The following is a 22,187-nucleotide window of genomic DNA, read 5'->3' on the forward strand; positions in this document are numbered from 1 at the left end:
CAATCCTCATGTTCTCGTCCACTCATTCATTCATTCAGTGATTCCTCATTCATTAATTGCTGTATTCATTGAATTATGATTAATTATTATTCATGTGGTCTGATTGCCAAGCACCAGGAGAAGAAGTCATTTGGCTGCCTTATCCATCTCTGCTGTCTTACATCCTGGGTGTTTGTGAGATGTAGCTTCTTTTGTGTGGATGTAGAAAAGGTGAAACAATGAAAGACCTACCCATGAGGTGTTTTTTTTTTTTGTTTGTCTGTTTTTTTTGCTATGGTTAGCATGGCTGTGGTTAGACCAGACTGGGAGATAAAGTATTAATGTTTGACACTTGGGCCTGGTTGCTTCCAAGTGAGTATCTGCCTTTTGAAAATTATAGATAAGCCTGCCCTGGAATTTTGAGCAAACATCAATCACAGCATCAAAGCTTTGGATTTTATGCAAAATTATAGCCAGAAGAGGAGGAAGAGGGAGAGGAGCAGCTGGGAAGACTTCCTGGAGGAGGAGTCTTTGAAGGACCCTTCCCTGGTAGAGGGAGCAGGCCTACCCTGCAGGGCCCCAGTGGGAGAAAATAGGGAGGCCGTTCTAAAGCATGAGGAAGGACCCTCTTAGAGTCAGATGTTTCCAAGGATGGGATGGTTCGACTTGGAAAGTAGTGAGCTTCCTAATCCATGAGGTGTGTGAGCAGGTGCTGAATAGGGAGGCTGCAGAGGGGCTTTCTGTTCTGGGTGGGTAGTTGGAGTGAACTTCACCTTTGAGGTGCTTCCATGATTTGTATTCTAAGCTACTAAAGCGATGTCAAGATTAAACATGTCACATCATTGCCCCTCCCTAACGCTGAGATGCTCATCCCCAAGGATCCAAAGTCATAACTTTAGGATGGAAATTATTTATAGGTCATAATAATAGTGTTCCAACTAATGAATTTACAATAAAAAGACAGAGTCTGGTATCACCCACCATTTTGTAATATCCAAGAAATGAATGTATCTTGGCACTGAGCATCAGTGGGTGCTGACTGTCCCAGAAAAAAACGCAGCCAGACTTTATATATTTCTAGTGAGACAGGACAGCCCCGTCTGTCATCTTGTCAAAGGGGTTTGAGCCAGAGCCTGATCTACCCTCTGGATCCAGCCACCGATTTGAAGGAAGGGCAAAGAACAAATATACATGGTGAACGGTGCCATCAATATTCAATCAGCAAAGTCCAGAATGTGGATTCTCTGCAGGTCACGGAGCTGGGGTTCTTCAGCTGATAGATAAACTGTCAGGAAAAGTAAGAGATGGAGGTGGAAAGCTGGGGAGTAGGAGAGACCTAAAAGATGTACCAAATATAGAAAATGGGCACAACTATATGACAGCGTCTAGAGATGTACATTTGACTGATAAAATTATCAGGAAAAGCAAGAGAGCAATAATTATAAAAGTTAGGATTATGGTTAGTTTTAGGGAAGGGAGAGGATTGTGAGTGGGATGGGTTGCCCAGAGGGGCTCCTGGGGGGACTGGCCCTGCTCTACTTCTTGATTTTGTTAATCTTACAGGCATGTTCACCTTACAATGATTCATTATGCTGTCTGTTTGCTTTGTGTGGTTTCCTGTTATTTTATAATAAAAAGGTTAAAAAAAGAATAAGTCACATATGTACTATTTTGGTAATCCTCCTTACATGCCAATATGTTGGCAGCATCTCTTCTGCTCTCAGTTAGGTGACCCCGACTGGTGGTGGGCCTCTTTCTTCCAGCCTCCCAGATGTGCTGAAATGTAGAGATTAAAAAAAAAAAATGAGAATGGAGAAAAATGGCTGAGATGGAGAAAAATCATTGCTGAAAAACACCAGTGACAGACAGAACAAGAAAGAGGCCCATCTGCAAACCCGTGGGTTGCCAGTTAAGCGGATGCGTCCCTTCCTAATTAATCCCTATTTGGTTGAGAATTGGTGTGGGTCCAGGCTGGGGAGAGGGGGAGATGGTGGTGGGAGCTGGAGTCCTGTGAGAAATCTGGGGCTGTCTCATCCTTTCCATCCCAGGGGACCCCCATGCTTTGAACAGTTGCCCTGGGAAGCTCGGCAGGTCCCCTGGGCCCCTCAGCCTCCTGGGACAGGTGCTAATCCATTTCCTGTGAGATAAGGCAGAGGAACATATTTAGATAAGAACAAAATCAAACTGAAACTTCCTTAGGGGGTGGTGTAGAAGGTTCTGGAACCCACTCAGTGGCACCAAGGTTTACAGTCTGGTGAGCAGGGAGCCTGATCCTTGTCCTGTGCTAGAGGCAGCACCAGGCCACCAAAATAATCTGTGTGTGTGTGTGTGTGTGTGTGTGTGTGTGTGTGTGTGTGTGTGTATGTGCATGCTTGTATGTTAATGAGTGTGTGTGCCTGTACCGGGGGCCCTGGAAGAGATGGGCCTGACTCCTGCCCCCAAGGGCTCAAATAAGGGTTCCCTGGGATGGGCCAGGCAGAGGGTGCCGTGGAGAAACTCAGCTCTGGAAGTTGGAAGGTCTAGCACTGTCCCAAATACTGCTGTGTGACTCCATGGAAACTACACGACTCCTCCAGTCCTCTGATGTCTCACATGATAAATGGGGGGTTGTAATAAGATGACCTAGTGGTACCCCCTAGTTTTAACAGTGAGGGACTCTAAACTGGAGGATTTCTCAGGCTCATATTTCTTCGATCTTCAACCTGGGCACCAAAGAGCTTTCTTTCTATGAAAAGCCTCCAGCCTGTGCTTACACCTCACTCCTGGGGGAGTTGCTGAGCTGCCTTGACACCCACCTAACCTTCTCATTTCTTAGGATCTTTGAAAATAAGGGACATCTCAGCTTTCTTGACTTGTTCCCAGAGTCAGTGGTGCCCACACACCTTGTGAGAATTAGAAAAGGTACCCTAGAGCAGGCACAGCCCAGGGTGCTCATCGTTCAGTTGCTGGAGAGGGGGTAGTATCACTATGCAAACTGGACAGGGGAGCTCTTTTTTCCCCCAGAAGATGCAGCCTCATGGCAGCACACACAGCTTGGAGAACAGAGCAAGGGCTGAATTTCAGCCTCCACTCATCCCCTTGGCAGGGTGTCTTGGTCAGTCAATGACCTGTACAACCGTACATGGTAGACCGTTTTACGCTCTTGTATTCCTGAAGGGGCTAGACCTTCAATCTTGCTCCCCCCAAAGAAAACAAACAAGCAGAGAGGAATCTCTAAAGAACTTTCCACAGGAGCTTCAGTGCTCGGCACTGGGAGAGAGTAGAAAGCAAAGGGTTTCATAGAACCCTGGTTCAGTGACCCACTGGTGGGCTGAAGTCCTAGCAGACTGCTCCTAACCTCCTATTCATGGAGAAACAGAGTCAGCACATGGAATCTCCCTCAGCTTCCTGCCCCCAGAGCTAGGAATCTAGTTACAGTCCCTCCCCCAACCCCACTCCTCCATTCTCACCCTCTCCAGCTACGCAGCCCTTCTCTGCATTTTCTGGATTCTCCCTCGATCTAAGCCATCCATTTTCACTCTCAGGGCTTCTTGAGCATATCTTCCTGGGCCAAGGGGAGGCTGAGACGGAACTTCCCTGACCCTCAACGTGGGAGAGGTCTGCCTGTTACAAATTCCCATCACTTTCTGCACTTCTTCATGACACTCCATGGATTGGTAATTTACTTCTTCAGTTTCTCTTCTTGCCTGATAGACCACAGGCTGTTATGGGCAGGGGTGGTGCCCGCCGTGTTCATTTGCTGCAGCCTCAGTGCCTGGGCCCCAGCCTGCACGTGGACAGGGCGTGGGGGTGGGCAGTTGTGGTCTATGACTGAATGGATCAGTGTCCTTGCAAGGGAACAGAGGGATAACTGAATTTGTGAGTGAATACTTCAAGCTCCTGTGTCTTGCTTACCTGCAGTGTGGATCCCTGGACCCGTCAAAGGTGAGAAATGGGAGAAGTTACAGCTCATCTAGGTTTATCCTGCTACTCGACAGCTTAGGAAACTGAGACCCAAGAGTGTAAAGGAGGAGGAGCCTGCCTGAAGTCACTCAGCCAGGGAATGGCAGAGCCTGGGTTTCATCCTGGCTCAGGGCCTGTGGGAGAGACTATCTAAGGGAAAAGATCTTACCAGCAGCTCTCCCCACATGCACAGCACTTTACAGCTTCCAGAAAGCCATCACTGCACCCTCACACCAGGTGTGTAAGGCAGGCAGGCCACACACGCTGGGTTATCCTCAGTGTTCAGGTGGAGAGCCTGAGCCCAGCGCCTCCTGCGTGTGACTGGAGTTGCTTCTTCCCTCCCAGCTCCCTGGAGAAGAGCATCTCAGAGGACAGTGTGAGCGAGCGTCTGTGAGACCTAGGCATCACTAACCTTGTGGTAAATCTGCTTTTGAAAGTGTGTGTGGTGTGGGTGCATGTGTGCCTGTGTGTGTGCATGTGTGCGTTTGTGTGTGTGAGCACATGTGAAATGGGGGCAGTGACTGCCTCAGCTGAGGTGGAAGGGGGAGGCTGAGTCAGGCATCATGGGACTTAGAATCCAGGAGAGGAAGCTGGGTTTCCCCAGCAACAGAAGGGAAGCCATGGATGGCGTTTGACCCAGGAGGTGACATGCTCAGAGTGGGTTTTGGGCTCAACATCCCCTCCCCCTGGTACAAGTGAGGATTGGTGGGTGTGAGTCTGAGGCAAGTGTTGGGGGAGATGTGAGGATGGTTTCTCTCTTTTGTTGTGTGGGCCCTGGCAGATTGCCAGGTAGGACAGGAAGAGGGGTGGCGTGGGTGACATCTCCAAACACCACCAGCCTTTGGCCTGTGGAGGAACAGTGAGCTCCTATTTTGGAGCCGTGAAGCAGCAGGCCAGCATCTGGCCTGGGGCCGGGCTGCCCAGCTGCCCGCTCTGCTCCTGCACCAGGGGCAGCCCCTGCGAAGAGGAGAAGGCCAGGCAGGGCCGGGGGTGGGGCGGGCACTGCTGGAACACATGTGGAGGCTGGGGGGAGGCCTCCAGGGTCACCCTTACCAGTGCTGGCCATGGGCACTCACGGAAAGTGAGACAAACAGAGGGGTGCCCAGAAGAGGTGTGTGAACAAGAGGATGTGTGTGACACTGAGTGTAGCTGAGTGGGAGATTATGAGACCACACATGCACAAGCATGAAACTGTAGTGATTGTGTGTGTGTGTGGTGAATGTGAGCACGTGTGTGAACCCTGTGTGGGCAGCTGTGAGATTCTGTGCTGTGTGTGTACACCCAGGAGCAACGCAGGGGCTGGGCAGGCTGGAGGTGAGGGGCCAGCGCCGAGCCCAGAGGCCCTTCTCAGGGGTCGGAGAGTGTCTGTGCTGTCAAAGTCCTCAGAGCCCCTTCCTCCTGGACTAACGCTAACCTCAGTCTGCAGCAGGACCATGGGGGTCCGAGTCAGCCCTGTGGCGCTGCCTCCCTGCCAGGACTCTGTCCTCTGCACAGGCTGCCAGCCTATGCTGCTCCCACCACATAGCTGGACCCAGGATGGGGGCAAAGGGACTCCAGAAAGCCTCGCCAAGCCAGCGACTTCGGGAACTGGCGGCAGCCCTGGCTGTTGGCTAGGGCAGGGACTTCAATTCCAATTTGGCTCTCTGAGTGTAGGAGACAGCCCAGTGCTCATAGCAAAACAAAACAAAATAAAGCCTTGACTGGAGGGCAGGAGGCACGGTCCAGAGGCCCAGCTCTGTCACAGACCTGCTGTGTGACCTTGAGGAGGCCCCTTGCCCTCTCTGGATGATGGATTAACACCAATGCCCCTCACTTTGAGCTCAGAATGAACAAAAGTTTGTTTATCTGATCCCCAAACTCCGGAGGAAAAATCCTGTGATCCAGTTGAACAAGATTATCTCTAAGCTCCTGAAGACAGAGGAGCCTGGCAGGCTACAGTCCATGGGGTCGCAAAGAGTCGGACACGACTGATCTACTAAGCACAGCACTGAGTGGGATCCGGCAGGGCCGGCACACAATAGGGCCTCAAGAAGTGCCTGATGAGCTGGAGTGGTGAGTCCTGCCCTCTCGGGGAAGGCCGCTGGGTCTGTGCTCCAGGGGAAAGGGCTGGGGACAGACCTCCACCCCAGGCTGCGGAGAGTGAGGGAGCCGGGGAGGCCACGCCCCTGCGAGCCCTTAGGGTATCTTTGTGCCTGCTAGAAAAGACGACCCCTAGGGTTGGCGCGTCATAGCAACAAAGGGGCCCGTGAAGGTTCTGCGAGCACCTGCCAGGTGCCAGGGAAGGCCCGAGGCGCTTTCCATTAAACCCCCACCACGGCGCTCTGATCCAGGCGTGGGGAGGCATGATCAGCCCTCGGCGGAGGGATGAGGGAGTGGCGGCTCCGCAGAGCCGGCCTCACACCGCACACCCGGCGAGCAGCCGCCGCCAGCGCCCCCCAGCCCCGCGTGCGGCCGCCAGCCCCGCGCTGACCTGCCCGGGCAGGGCCGAGGATTTTCACAGCGCAGTTTCACGAGATAGAGAGAGAGAGAGAGAGCGCGCGAGAGCGCGGGATTAGGAGGAACTCCTCGGGTGGGCCCGAGCCAGGGGCCAGGGGGAGGCCGGGCGGAAACCCAAAACCTCCGCAGCTGTTTCCAGTTTGCCGCGCGGCCGGGCGGCGTGGGGCGCAGGGAACGTGGCGCGCACCTCGGAGCCGCTCCCGGCCGTCACTGAGGGTCCCTTTCTTGTCCTCCGTCTCCGTGACTCTCAGTCTGGCTCCCGTTTTCCCTCGCGGAATCCAGGAAATCACTGAGGGCTCTGGTCCCTCTTTGCTCTCTCCCTCCTTGCTCCCGGCTCCTCCATGGTGCACACCCGGCCTGCCCGAGCAAGCTCAGCTGCCAGGTACGCAGTCGCTGAGAAAGCCCAGGGCTCAGAGCCCAGCGTCAGGACGGTAGAGTGAGTGGTAGAGTGCCTGCGCCGAAAGACATGCCAAGGGCTCCGGGGACATGCTTCACTTCCCGGCCTCGCTCTGCTCCTCCATGCCCCACACCTTCCTTCCCCGGGCATCTCCACCACCTTCTTCCATCTTCCCCACCCCACTACCTACCAGCCTCACAGCCTGGGAGTGTCCATGAGGGATGAGGTTCCAGCGCTGACTTCACACTCCAGGCAGAAGGCAGGAAACCTCTGCTTCCCAACGATCTTGAGGCCAGGTGTCTAAGAGCCCATACGTGGAGACATGTCAGATGGTGATGAAGGCAGTAGGGAAGGAGTGAGAAGCTGGGCTCTGGGGTGGGACAGAGCTGGGCGTAAATTCAGCTTCACTGCTTCCTAGCTGTTCTCCCTTGAGCAGGACACCCTGAGCCTCAGCTGTAAAATGGGTAGTCCTGGGCAGGGAGCAGGCACAGTGCCTGGTGCTGAACAGAATTTAGGTTATAGGATCTGGTGCTCCATCCCTCTCCAGCCCGAGACTCCATACTGTCTCAGCATCACTCTCATGTTCTAACACTCCCTGTGGCTCCCCAGCACCTATAGAATCAACCCCACCCTCCTGCCCCACCTTTTGGCAGTCTAGGCTTTCCACTATGACTGCCAAACCTACCTTTGAAGTTCTTATCTTGTAAGCACTTGAGAGAAGCTGAAACAACATACTCGCAGTCTCCCACTGCCTCCCCCCGACAGCCCCCCCACCCCCCCCCCCGCCCCCCCGCCCCCCCGCCCCCCCCCCCCAGCCTTCCCTAGGAGCCCTTTCCACCGCCTCCCACTGTCCTCATCTGTAATGCCTTCCATGATGTCTTCTGTTGCCATTCAGCCAGAAGAGGGGCATTTAGTCATTGCTTCAATTGACCTTGGGGCTTCCCTGCTGGTTCAGACGGTAAAGAATCTTCCCACAATGTGGGAGACCTGGCTTTGATCGCTGGATTGGGAAGATCCCCTGGAGAAGGGAATGGCTACCCATTCCAGCATTCTTGCCTGGAGAATCCCATGGACAGAGGAGCCTGGTGGGCTACAGTCCACAGGGTCGCAAAGAGTCAGACACGACTGAGTGCCTAACACTTTCTCCTCACTTTTCACTTGACCATGCAGCTTCACAGAAGACCAACTTGGTGCCAGGCCCTGGGCACAGAGAGAAGAGCCAGAACGGCCATGCTCCAGTGTGGGGGCTGGGGATGAGCTTCACTCGTGGCATTTGAATGGGAGCAGATGTGCCAGGAGAGGAGCACCAGGGAAGGTAGAGCTGAGGGCAGTCAACAGGGGCTCCCAGTGGGTCCACTTCTCTCCCCTGCAGGCCTGCCCACCCAGCCCTCATTGCTTTTCAGCTAACTGACAGTGTACTTCCCTGGGTAAGCTTAGAATTCAGATTCTAAGCTACAGGCCAGGTGCCAAGGCCGCCAGTCACCACTTGGGAAGGAAGGCTTATCACAGGCAGGGGTCACCAGCTTACACATGCCAACCTCCAAGTCAAGGAACTCAACATTACCAAAGGAATAGGGAAGAGTCAGTTACAGCTGTATTGGAGTGTTGCTTCTGTTACTGCCTGGCTTTTAAATCTTAATCAGTTGTTTTCTTTTGGCTGTACTAGGTCTTCACCTAGAGCCAGACATCCTGGAATGTGAAGTCAAGTGGGCCTTAGGAAGCATCACTACAAACAAAGTGAGTGGAGGTGATGGAATTCCAGGGGAGCTATTTCAAATCCTGAAAGATGATGCTGTGAAAATGCTGCATTCAATATGCCAGCAAATTTGGAAAACTCACCAGTGGCCACAGGACTGGAAAATGTCAGTTTTCATTCCAATCCCTAAGAAAGGCAATGCCAAAGAATGCTCAAACTACTGCACAATTGCACTCACCTCACACGCTAGTAAAGTAATGTTCAAAATTCTCCAAGCCAGGCTCAAGCAATATGTGAATCGTGAACTACCAGATGTTGAAGCTGGTTTTAGAAAAGGCAGAGGAACCAGAGATCAAATTGCCAACATCCATTGGATCATCAAAAAAGCAAGGGAGTTCCAGGAAAACATCTATTTCTGCTTTATTGACTATGCCAAAGCCTTCCAAAGCCTTTGACTGTGTGGATCACAATAAACTGTGGAAAATTCTGAAAGAGATGGGAATACCAGAGCACCTGACCTGCCTCTTGAGAAATCTGTATGCAGGTCAGGAAGCATCAGTTAGAACTGGACATGAAACAATAGACTGGTTCCAAATAGGAAAAGGAGTACATCAAGGCTGTATATAGTCACCGTGCTTATTTAACGTATATGCAGAGTACATCATGAGAAACGCTGGGCTGGAAGAAGCACAAGCTGGAATCAAGATTGCTGGGAGAAATATCAATAACCTCAGATATGCAGATGACACCACCCTTATGGCAGAAAGTGAAGAACTTGAAGAGCCCCTTGATGAAAGTGAAAGAGGAGAGTGGAAAAGTTGGCTTAAAGCTCAACATTCAGAAAAGTAAGATCATGGCATGCAGTCCCATCACTTCATGGCAAATAGATGGAGAAACAGTGGAAACAGTGGCCAACTTTATTTTGGGGGGCTCCAAAGTCACTGAAGATGGTGACTGCAGCCTTGAAGTAAAAAGACACTTAGTCCTTGGAAGAAAAGTTATGACCAACCTAGACAGCAGATTAAAAAGCAGAGACTACTTTGTCAACAAAGGTCTGTCTAGTCAAGGCTATGGGTTTTCCAGTGGTCATGTATGGATGTGAGAGTTGGACTGTGAAGAAAGCTGAGCTCCTAAGAATTGATGCTTTTGAACTGTGGTGTTGGAGAAGACTCTTGAGAGTCCCTTGGACTGCAAGGAGATCCAACCAGTCTATCCTAAAGGAGATCAGTCCTGGCTGTTCACTGGAGGGACTGATGTTCCAATGCTGAAATTCCAATACTTTGGCCACCTGATGCGAAGAGCTGACTCATTTGAAAAGACCCTGATGCTGGGGAAAGATTGAAGGCAGGAGGAGAAGGGAACGACAGAGGATGAGATGGCTGGATGGCATCACTGACTCGATGGACGTGAGTCTGAGTGAATTCCAGGAGTTGGTGATGGACAGGCAGGCCTGGTGTGCTGTGGTCCATGGGGTCGCAAAGAATCAGACACGATTGAGCGACTGAACTGAGGTCTTCATTGCAGCCCAAGGGCTTTCTCTAGTTGCTGCTCTCAGGCTTTGTTGCCCTGAAGCATGTCGAATCTTTTTAGTTCCCTTGCCTGGGATTGAGCCCATGTCCCTTGCATTGGAAGGTGGATTCTTTACCATGGGGCTACCAGGAAAGTCCCCTTAATCTCTTTAACTTGAAGTTTCTTCTTTTTGAAAATAGGGTTAAAGGAGATAATAAAGAACAACGGTTCTGAAACTCTAGGGTGCATCCCCCTGGGTGGGAGGGGAGCATCTTAAACTACTGGGCCCCAACCACACAAATCCTGATCTGGTCAGTTCAGTTCAGTCACTCAGTCGTGTCCGACTCTTTGTGACCCCATGGACTGCAGTACACCAGGCTTTCCTGTCCATCACCAACTCCTGGAGCTTATTCAAACTCATGTCCATTGAGTTGGTGATGCCATCCAACTATCTCATCCTCTGTCATCCCCTTCTCCTCCTGCCTTCAGTTTTTCCCAGCATCAGGGTCTTTTCCAATGAGTCAATTTTTCACATCAGCTGGCCAAAGTATTGGATCTTCAGTTTCAGCATCAGTCCTTCCAATGAATATCCAGGACTGATTTCCTTTATGATGAACTGGTTGGATCTCCTTGCAATCCAAGGGACTCTCAAGAGTCTTCTCCAACACCACAGTTCAGAAGGATCAGTTCTTCAGCTCTCAGCTTTCTTTATAGTCCAACTCTCACATCCATACATGACGACTGAAGTCACTGTTAAGCTTATAAGCTTCCCTGTCTCAAAGGCCAGGCAGAAAAATGTATCCTCAGGGCTCAGGGATGGGTGAGGCCTAGTACCTAGGTGCTCCCCTCCCGGGGAGTTTCTAGATTTGGCTTCAGGGCCTACGGCTCTGGTTCCTGGGTTTTTATTAATTGAGGGAAATGTGTGTAAGAATGGGGTTGCCTTGTGTGTTTGTGAGTCAGAGTGTGAGTGGGTGTGTGCCAGTGTGAGTACGCATGTGTTTGTGTGTGTGTGTGAGATACCTGGCGGGTATATCTGACTTCATGCAGCATATGTGGGGTTGATGTGGGTCCTGAGAGCCTGGATGGTGACTTCGGAAAGTCGTGAAGCCCTGTGTGGGTTACAGGCCTCTTTTGGGAGTTTGTTGTGGGTTTGTGGGAGGCTCTGTAAGTTGGGACTCTGTTGCAAAGCTGACTGGGTCCTGATTAGGACGCTAAACAAATAAAAGAAACATCTGATCCTTTTATGACCCCAGAGTTGAGGTTTGGGTTGATTAAAAAGGCAGCAGTTGGAAAACAGACCATCAAATGAGGCCATCTCTGACCACTTTTTCTTTAAAAAGAGTCCAGGCCCAAATGACAGTGCAATTGATGGGAAAGTTCTAGCTTTCACAGGGGACATCTCTCTCCAGGGAGACAAGCACTCAGAGCCGGCCCCAGAGTCAGGCACCGCTCTGGTCTCTCAGCCTAGCAGCCCCCATAGTCAGGCTTTGTGGTGATGCCCTGATGTGCTGGAAAGAGCATGGGCCCTCGTGCAACACAGATCCGGGTTCAAACCCCAGCTGTGTTGTTCACTTGCTATGCAACTTTGGGCACGTATATTCCTTCTCGGCCTTAGTTTCCTATCTGCAGGCTGGGCAAGGATATCATCTTGCAGGGCTATTAAGGGAATGAAGGACCCAATATGTGTGCAGCACAGTTTCTGGAACATGCTGCTGCTGTTAAGTCGCTTCAGTCTTGTCCGACTCTGTGTGACCCCATAGACAGCAGCGCACCCGGCTCTCACGTCCCTGGGATTCTCCAGGCAAGAATACTGGAGTGGGTTGCCATTTCCTTCTCCAATGCATGAAAGTGAAAGTGAAGTTGTGTCCGACTCCTAGTGATCCCGTGGACTGCAGCCTACCAGGCTCCTCCATCCATGGGACGTTCCTGCAAAAGTACTGGAGTGGGTTGCCATTGCCTTCTCCATAGGCTGGCATTTAATAAATAGACGCTCACTCACTGAGCTAGCTATTCTTTTTTTTCCCCCACCCTCTCTATGACTCTTCCCAGTCCATCCTCTCGTTTGTTCTGTGCCCCAGGAGTCTGATGCTACCAACTGTATTACCTGCACTGCCTTGTCTCAGGACTTCCTGTTGTATTCAACCCATGGAAGACTCCAGCAAGAATTGGAGGGCTGGGGAGAGAAAGCCAAGGTATTCATTGCTTCCCTCCCTGTCCAGCAACCCCTCTCTCATGCCTGTATCTTTCACTGGTACCTCCTTTGAGGGAATAGAAATGGTAAAGTCTGGTCCCTGGAGACTTCACCATACCATATTGATTCCTTGACACCTGCCCACACCTCTGTAAATAGACCTTCATGAAATCCCCAACAGTTAACCCTCTGGTTGAGCCATCTATTTCCTGCAGGGAACTTAATGGACACACTTACTCATCACTCATCCTGGTTTGGTCTGTACTTTATCCCTTAAGGAGCTGCAGAAGAGATAAAAATGAATTCAGTGGATTTGTGTGAGCTCAGATCGTCATGATTGAAGTCTGGCTTCTCATTTTGCCAGTGGGAGAAAAAGAGGCCCAAAGCAGGACAGGACAAAGTCATATCGCAGAGAAAGAGAGTGACCAAATGGACTGAGAACTTAGGACTCTTATCTCCCTAACCCCACGGACCCACTGATAATAGCTTCAGTCTTTTATTAGAATCTGCCTGTGTATTACTGCTTACTTGTGTCATGAGTTTAGTCTCTGACAATATTGCAACTCATTTAGGGCAGAAATATTGACATATATTCTAAACAAAACCAAAGCCTCACAGTGCTCCCTTCATGTAGGGACACTCAGTGCATGTTTTGTTTAATTAACAAACACCTCTGAGTATTGTATTATAATAATAGCTATCATTTGTTGAGCTCTTCCTATGGGTCAAACATTAAGTTAACTATTTTATATACACGTTCTCATCTAAGTCTCATTTTGTAGACAGGAATTCTGAAGCACAGAGAAGTGAACTAGAAGTAAGCTAACTTCCTGAAGTCCTGGAGTTAGTAAGTGGCAGACATGGGGCTCTTCAAAGCACTTTGCTCCCCTGTCTCCTTACGATATGTCAAAGTCTATGCCAGATGTGAGAATTCAAGGACTTGTCAGACATGGCCTCTGTTCTCAGGGAGTTCATGACTGAGTGGGGAAGGCGTGTGAGTAGATATCCTGGGAAGAAACCAAACACACAAACCCAACACACCTGATATTTGACAAGATGGCAAAATAAGGCCAGATGCTGCACCCCTCCCCCAAACTGAGCCTTGAAAAGGCCACAGATTCATGGAGATATGGATTGTTTTCAGATGATAAGGACTGTGAGAACCCCCTGGGGATATGTTAAGAGAAGGTGGCAGGGTCCTGGGGGAGTGAGGGGTGGGTAGGATCCTGAAGCAGGGGAGTGCAGGGGTCGTGGATGGGGGCAGGCTGGGGAGAAGATTACATGGCCTCCTCGAGTCTCTCTCACAATGTCCCGGATGCTCACTGCCCATCCTGTGGCCACCGCAGAACAGAAAATGCCAGTGACAGTGATAACAACGCATTTCAGGATTGTCCCCTGAACACTCCTTCTCCTGAGTCGCTGCCAGGCCTGACCCTGAGTTGTAGATGACTGCACCAGAGGGAGACAGTTAATGGACCAGAAGGATCAAGAATTTAAAATAAACATGTAAGTGTCCCCAGAGAGATAAATTAGGAAATAGGGGACATGGGGTAGGTTCAAGTAGTTGTTAGAGGAGAAACAAGGGGAGATCCTGGCTATGAGGGAGTTTATCACCAAAAATCTTCTGCAATACCTTCTAAAGGAAGTATTTGGGAAGAAAGATACTGAAACCAGAAGGTAGGAATGTGTTGGGATAAAAAGCTGGAAAAAGAAAAGTAAATATGAATTTATACACTGTGTCAAATAGTACTTGTATAAAGTTAAACTTGTTACCAATTTAGGGGTAAAATCAAGGTAGAACACAAATTCTATATAGTACTATCATTTAAGAAAGGAGAAAGTGATTTAAGCTGAAGCAGTCTAAAGTCTTTGTAACCGGAGGGGAGGGAAAATACTTCAGTATAGAAAATTTTAAATAATTTTAGCTTTTAAAAAGTATGCATATTAAAATTTTAGGAGTAACTAGTAAAAAAAGTAAAAGTAAAAAACCTATTAATCAGTAAAGAAAAAAACAAAGAAAAGCCTTGATTAATTCTAAAGAAGAAAGAGAAAATTTAAAAAGAAGCAGAGGAGAAACAAGGAAAGCAGGAAGCAGAAAATAATGTTGTAGACATAAACCCAAATATAGCAGGAACCCCAGTAAATGAACTAAAATCTCCAGTTAAAAGGTAAGCATTTCATGGTAGGCAAAAATGAAGAAAACAACTCCCTGGCCATACCCTGGCTGTGTGCTATTTACCCAAGATACCTTTAAAACATACGGACTCAGAAATAGTGAAAATAAAAGGTATTAGAAAGATGTTGTGAAGATAGATAAGATTGATGAATGGTTCCTGAATTGCCAAATCCATCAATATTTATTAATGACACATTGTAATCAGTTGTGTCAACTTCATTAATGCAAAGATGGTATAGCATTTTTAAATCTACTAACTCAATCTCAATTATTAGCAAATTAGAAGTGAAAATAATTATCTTAATGGACTTAGAAAAAGCATTTGGTAAAATTTTGTACCTATTTATGATAAGAATCTCACTAAACTATTACAGGAAGGGGTATTCCTTAACAAATAAATGACTTCTACCAGGAATTAAGCATGGATGTCTGCTCTACAACTTCTATTCAGCATTGTACTAGAAGTCCTAGCCAGAATATGAAGGCAAGACAAAGAACTATAAACCAGACTGTGAGTGATTATGGTAGAATATAATGATCTATATAGGAATCTAGAGCATCTACAGACAATCTATTAAAATGAACAGGAGCTCAGCAGATTTTCTGAATAAAAGTAACACCAATATAAAAAAATCAGTTGTGTCCTTATATGCCACAGCGAAGTATTACAGATGAAATTTTAAAAAGATTGCATTTATGATGTGAACAGAAAACAAGGTACTTAGGAATAAATCTAACAAAAGATGTAAGAGATACGTTAGTAGATAATTATGAAATTTAATTTTGAGGTAATCCAAGTAAATGGCGTCCCAGGTGGCTCAGTGGTAAGGAACCCACCTGCCAATGCAAGATGCAGGAGACGTGGGTTCAATCCCTGGGTCACAAAGATCCCCTGGGAGGAGGAAATGGCAACCCACTCCAGTATTCTTGCTGAGATAACCCGTGGACAGAGGAGCCTGGTGGGCTATAGTCCATGGGGTAGCAAAGAGTTGGACACACCGAGAGGCTGAGCACACACACACACACACACACACACACAAATGGAGAGTTATGGAAACAACCCCAGGGTCCATCAGTGGATGAATGGATGAATAAAAGTAGTGTGCGTATGTGTGTGTGTGTGTGCTGCTGCTGCTGCTGCTGCTAAGTCGCTTCAGTTGTGTCCGACTCTGTGTGACTCCATAGACGGCAGCCCACTAGGCTCCTCCATCTCTGGGATTCTCCAGGCAAGAACACTGGAGTGTGTCGCCATTTCCTTCTCCAATGCATGAAAGTGAAAAGTGAAAGTGAAGTCGCTCAGTTGTGTCCGACTCTTAGCGACCCCATGGACTGCAGCCAACCAGGCTCCTCCATCCCTGGGATTCTCCAGGCAAGAACACTGGCGTGGGTCGCCATTTCCTTCTCCAAGGCAGGCATGCATGCTAAGCCGCTTCAGTCGTGTCCAACTCTGAGTGACCCCATGGACAGCAGCCCGCCAGGCTCCTCTGTCCACAGGACTCTCTAGGCGAGAATATTGGAGTGGGTTGCCATTTCCTTCTCCAGTGTGTGTGTATACATACATTAAAAGAAAAAGTAATCTTGACATTTGTGACAGCATGGGTGGCATTATGCTAAGTGAAATAAGTCAGATAGAGAAAGACAAATACTGTATATGTGTAGTCCAAACAAAACAAAAACAAACTCAGAGATACAGAGAACAGACTGGTGTTTGCCAGAGGTGGGGAGTTGGGGAGGAGTGCAGTGGGTGAAGGGGATCAAAGACACAAACTTCTAGCTATAAAATAAATGTTATGGGGATTTAATGTACTCCATGGTGTCTATACTTAATAGTACTATATTACATGGGGGCTTCCCTGGTGGCTCAGTGGTAAAGAATCTGCTTGCCAAGCAGAAGATGCTGGTTTTATCTCTAAGTCAGGAAGATCCCCTGGAGAAGGAAATGGCAACCCACTCCTGTATTCTTGCCTAGGAAATCCCATGTATAGAGGAGCCTGGTGGGCTATAGGGTCACAAAAGAGTTGGACATGACTTGGTGATTAAACAGCAACAGCAGCGCTATATTACATATTTGAAAGTTGCTAAGAGAATAGAGGAGATCAGCCCTGGGATTTCTTTGGAAGGAATGATGCTAAAGCTGAAACTCCAGTACTTTGGCCACCTCATGCGAAGAGATGACTCATTGGAAAAGACTCTGATGCTGGGAGGGATTGGGGGCAGGAGAAGGGGACGACCGAGGATGAGATGGCTGGATGGCATCACTGACTTAATGGATGTGAGTCTGAGTGAACTCCGGGAGTTGGTGATGGACGGGGAGGCCTGGTGTGCTGTGGTTCATGGGGTCGCAAAGAGTTGGACACGACTGAGCGACTGAACTGAAGAAAATAGATCTTAAAAGTTCTTCAGTTCAGTTCAGTTCAGTTCAGTCGCTCTTTGCGACCCCATGAACTGTGACCCCATGTATGTGACTGATGTTAACTAGTCATATTGTGATTATTTCACAATGTATACAAATAACAAATCACTGTACCTGAAAATAATATAATGTCATTTGTCAATTGTATTTCAATTTGAGAAACATAAGTTTGGAAGAACAATATATAACACAGACAAACCACTTCCTAAAGCTGCCCAAATTTTATTTTAAAATAAAAGGTATTAAGATAAATAAATGAAAAGACATATCATATTGATGGATAGGAAGAGTCAATGCTATAAAAATATCAGTTTTCTCTATATTAATAGTACATTTGTTGAAATTAAACCCAAAAGCTCAACATCATGTGTGCATGTGTGTGTAAATTTTTTGGCTGTGCCACGTGGCATGTGGGATCTTAGTTCCCCAACTAGGGATTGAACCTGTTCCTCTTGTACTGAAAGTATGGAGTCTTAACCACTGGACCACCAGGGAGGTCCCTTTGTGTGGAATTTTTAAAAAGCTTGTTCTAAAACACATATGGAAAGTTGAGATTTAGAAACAGTTAAGAAGCAATTGAAGAAAATGAAAAGGCAGCTAAATTTTCCCTAGCAAAAAGTAAAACTTATTTTAAAACCTTTGTAATTAAGACATTGTGTCCATCTGGAATAGATATGGCTGTGTAAAGCAGCATTTTTTCTCCTTCTCCTAGAAACCATCCAAAATCAACAAAAAGAGTGAAAAAATAAACACTATTCTTGGCAAAACTTGAGGACAGGTATTATCCAAGACTCCAAAATATGTGTAAGAACAGTCCAAAGAAGCTGAGATTAGGAAGAAAATAAATAGGAGGAAATGAAGAGAAAGCAGCTCAGAGGAAGATTCCCTTGATGAGACAGCCAGGCAAACATATTCTTCTGAAAAGTAAGGGATATATCCAGAGAGGGAAAAGCTGTATCTCCTGCTTTCAGGTGCAATAACAGGAGTAAAATGGGATGGGAAAGCCGTCTTGGACCTGAGTTAGTTGAGAAAAGCGAAGAAGCCGGAGCTACCCAAGAAGCATAAGGATGAACTCCTTCGTGAAAGCAATTTGGCTTTGTGGCAGCAGAGAAGAGACTGTTTCTTGTGAAAGCCAGCCCTGGGATTCTATCTTGCTACCCACTTTCTTCCCCTGACCAAAGCATCTTTCTGTTCATGGAAAGTCCAAGCAAGCTGAGTCCAACTCATCTAGTTCTAACAAGGATTTTTAGTGCTATAATAAGGAGGAATTAAAAAAAAAAAGTCTAACAAAGTATCACTAAAATGATATTATAGGAAAAGAAGAGAAAAAGTCGGAAAAGTTTATTAAATGGCAAAGACGTCTCCCTAGAGAAAGTTACTGCAGAGCAGATGAAAATTGAGAGCAAACATTTTATCATGAATTTTAAAATCTTGATAAAGCAATTATTTTTATGAAATATAACAACAAAGCAAAGATGAAAGAACCCGGGGAAGAAAGGACAAAGTCATAGGAGAAAATAACACATGAACTGGCAAAAGTCAAGAAAGGAATAGGAGAAAAAAAAAAATTCAGAAATGAAGACAGCTTAGAAAGAGCACAAAGGAGAATAGATGTTGAAAAAATACAGTAAGTGACCTAGGGAATAAAGAGAAAAAGTAAACAAAATGAAACAGAGATATATTTTTAAAAAAGGATTTAGAGAAAATGATTAATATAGAAAATAGAAAATGAAGATCCAACGTACATACTTTTGGAACCCCCAGAGCTGAAGAATCTCTTAATGAGGGTAAAAGAAGAGAGTGAAAAAACTAGCTTGAAACTCAACATTAAAAAAACTAAGATCATGGAATCTGGTCCCATCACTTCATGGCAAATAAAAGAGAAAAAAGTGGAAGCAGTGACAGATTTCATTTTCTTGGGCTCCAAAAATCACTGCAGATGGTGACTGCAGCCATGAAATTAAAAGACACTTGTTTCTCGGAAGGAAAGCCATGAGAAACATGACAAACATAGACAGCATATTAAAAAGCAGAGACATCACTTTGCCGCCAAAGTCCATATAGTCAAAGCTATGGTTTTTTCGGTAGTCATGTATGGATGTGAGAGTTGGACCATAAAGAAAGCTAACGCTTTCAAATTGTGGTGCTGGAGAAGACTCTTGAAAGTCCCTTGGACTACAAGGAGATCCAACCAGTCCATCCTAAAGGAAATCAACTCTGAATATTCACTGGAAGGACTGATGCTGAAGCTCCAATACTTTGGCCACCTGATGTGAAAAGCCAACTCATTGTAAAAGACCCTGATGCTGAGAAACATTGAGGGCAAGAGGGGAAGAGGGCAATAAAGGATGAAATGATAGGATGGCATCATCAACACGATGGACTTGAGTTTGAGCAAATTCCAGGAGATAGCGAAAGACAGGTAAGTTTGGCATGCTGTAGTTCATGGGTCACAAAGAATCAGACACTTAGGGAGTGAACAACCACAAAGCAAGCAACCAAAATAATTGCACCTAATATTTAAAAGTTTAACTCAAGAAAATTTTTCATAAGATAAAGTCAATTTGATTCTATATATTTATCCAGAATGAGAAAATCAGGGCATAGCTTATTAAGTTTATTCTACATATAAAGATAAAGAGTATTTTGGTAACCCAGGTAAGTTTGGGTCATGTATAAGAGGAAAAAAGATCTGAATAGACTGAGACTTATTCAAGTTAACTTTTCATGGTATCAGGCAGTGGAATGATATCTACAGAAAAGAAAATAACACCTTCAAAGAAAGAAAATGAGGCCCCAAAATTGTTTTATACATCCCAACTAAACTTCAATTAATAGTTCTTTAATTTTAACGGCTACAGACAAGCAATTTAAATGTGCATGATTTCAGGATGACCAACCAATGGTAAATTAAAACTATAAAACTAAAATCTGTGACAATTAGGCCAAAGAACAAAATACACTGCCTTCTAAAATTATAGAAATGACACAACTTTACTGTTTGTAAACTGTGCAGAGAATAGGAGTAAAAAGATTGGAAGCCAAGTATTTGCTGTTTGTCTCTACTTTTATAAATGACAGTAAAAAAGCATATATTCTTTAGCTGAAAAATCAAATAATTGAAGTATATACATATTTAACTGCACAGAAAATGATAATATTATTAACAAAAATTGGGGAGTAGAGAAAAGGAGGGAAGAGGGGAAGAAAGCAATACACAACCCTTTACCATTGTTCATAGGAAACAACTAGTAGAGGCTGTATAAAGAAACACAGAACCACAGGAGTTACATAAGAAGAGGTGGCAAGAATACACGGAATAACTATACTAAAAAGATCTTCATGACCCAGATAATCACGATGGTGTGATCACTCACCTAGAGCCAGACATCCTGGAGTGCGAAGGCAAGTGGGCCTTAGGAAGCATCACTACAAACAAAGCTAGTGGAAGTGATGGAACTCCAGCTGAGCTATTTCAGTCCTAAAAGATGATGCTGTTAAAGTGCTGCACTCAGTATGCAAACAAATTTGGAAAACTCAGCAGTGGCCACAGGACTGAAAAAGAAACACAATGCCAAAGAATGTTCAAACTACCGCACAATTGCACACATCTCAGCTGAGTTCAGTGCAGTTCAGTCACTCAGTCGTGTCTGACACTTTCTGACCCCATAAACCGCAGCATGCCAGGCCTCCCAGTCCATCACCAACTCCCAGAGTTTACACAAACTCATGTCAATTAGGTTGGTGATATCATCCAACCATCTCATCTTCTGTCGTCCCCTTCTCCTCCTGCCCTCAATCTTTCCCAGCATCAGGGTCTTTCCAAATGAGTCAGCTCTTTGCATCATGTGGCCAAAGTATTGGAGTTTCAGCTTCAACATCAGTCCTACCAATGAACACCCATTACTGATCTGCTTTAGGATGGAGTGGTTGGATCTCCCTGCAGTCCAAGGGACTCTCAAGAGTCTTCTCCAGCACCACAGTTCAAAAGCATCAATTCTTCTGTGCTTAGCTTTCTTTATAGTCCAACTCTCACATCCATTCATGACTACTGGAAAAACCATAGCCTTGACTAGACAGACCATTGTTGACAAAGTAATGTCTCTGCTTTATTTTTATTTATTTATTTTTTATTTTTTTTTTACATCTCTGCTTTTTAACATGCTATCTAGGTTGGCCATAACTTTCCTTCCAAGGAGTAAGCATCTTTTAATTTCATGGCTGCAGTCACCATCTGCAGTGATTTTGGAGCCCCCCAAAATAAAGTCTGACACTGTTTCCACTGTGTCCCCATCTATTTCCCATGAAGTGACAGGATCAGATGCCATGATCTTAGTTTTCTGAATGTTGAGCTTTAAGCCAACTTTTTCACTCCCTCTTTTACTTTCATCAGAGGCTCTTTAGTTCTTCTTCACTTTCTGCCATAAGGGTGGTGTCATCTGAATATCCGAGGTTATTGATATTTCTCCCGGCAATCTTGATTCCAGCTTGTGCTTCATCCATCCCGGCATTTCTCATGATGTACTCTGCATGTAAGTTGAATAAGCAGGGTGACAATATACAGCCTTGACATACTCCTTTTCCTATTTGGAACCAGTCTGTTGTTCCATGTCCAGGTCTAACTGATGCTTCCTGGCCTGCATACAGGCTTCTCAAGAGGCAGGTCAGGTGCTCTGGTATTCCCATCTCTTTCAGAATTTTCCACCGTTTATTGTGATCCACACAGTCAAAGGCTTTGGCATAATCAATAAAGCAGAAATAGATGTTTTCCTGGAACTCTCTTGCTTTTTTGATGATCCAATGGATGTTGGCAATTTGATCTCTGGTTCCTCTGCCTTTTCTAAAAACAGCTTGAACATCTGGAAGTTCATAGTTCACGTATTGTTGAAACCTGGCTTGGAGATTTTTGAGCATTACTTTACTAGCGTGTAAGATGAGTGCAATTGTGTGGTAGTTTGGGCATTCTTTGGCATTGCCTTTCTTTGGGACTGGAATGAAAACTGACATTTTCCAGTCCTGTGGCCACTGCTGAGTTTTCCAAATGTGCTTGCATATTGAGCACAGCACTTTCACAGCATCATCTTTTGGGATTTGAAATAGCTCCCCTGGAATTCCATCACCTCCACTCACTTTGTTCATAGTGATGCTTCCTAAGGCCCACTTGACTTCACATTCCAGGATGTCTGGCTCTAGGTGAATGATCACACCATCGTGATTATCTGGGTCATGAAGATATTTTTTGTATAGTTCTTCTGTGTATTCTTGCCACCTCTTCTTCATATCTTCTGCTTCTGTTAGGTCCATACCATTTCTGTCCTTTATCAAGCCCATCTTTGCATGAAATGTTCCCTTGGTATCTCTAATTTTCTTGAAGTGATTTCTAGTCTT

At 46.3% G+C, this 22,187-nt stretch overlaps 1 long non-coding RNA gene across 1 annotated transcript; it reads right to left on the reverse strand.

The window, feature by feature from the left end:
* Positions 1,132 to 7,395, reverse strand: LOC102172782. Its single transcript, XR_309909.3, has 3 exons — positions 7,005 to 7,395; positions 1,668 to 1,755; positions 1,132 to 1,264 (listed from the first exon to the last, which is right to left on the reverse strand). It is a non-coding gene; the product is annotated as an uncharacterized LOC102172782 (long non-coding RNA).

The sequence above is a fragment of the Capra hircus genome, chromosome 3 (genome assembly GCF_001704415.2).
Source record: "Capra hircus breed San Clemente chromosome 3, ASM170441v1, whole genome shotgun sequence".
Classification (NCBI taxonomy): Eukaryota; Metazoa; Chordata; class Mammalia; order Artiodactyla; family Bovidae; genus Capra; species Capra hircus.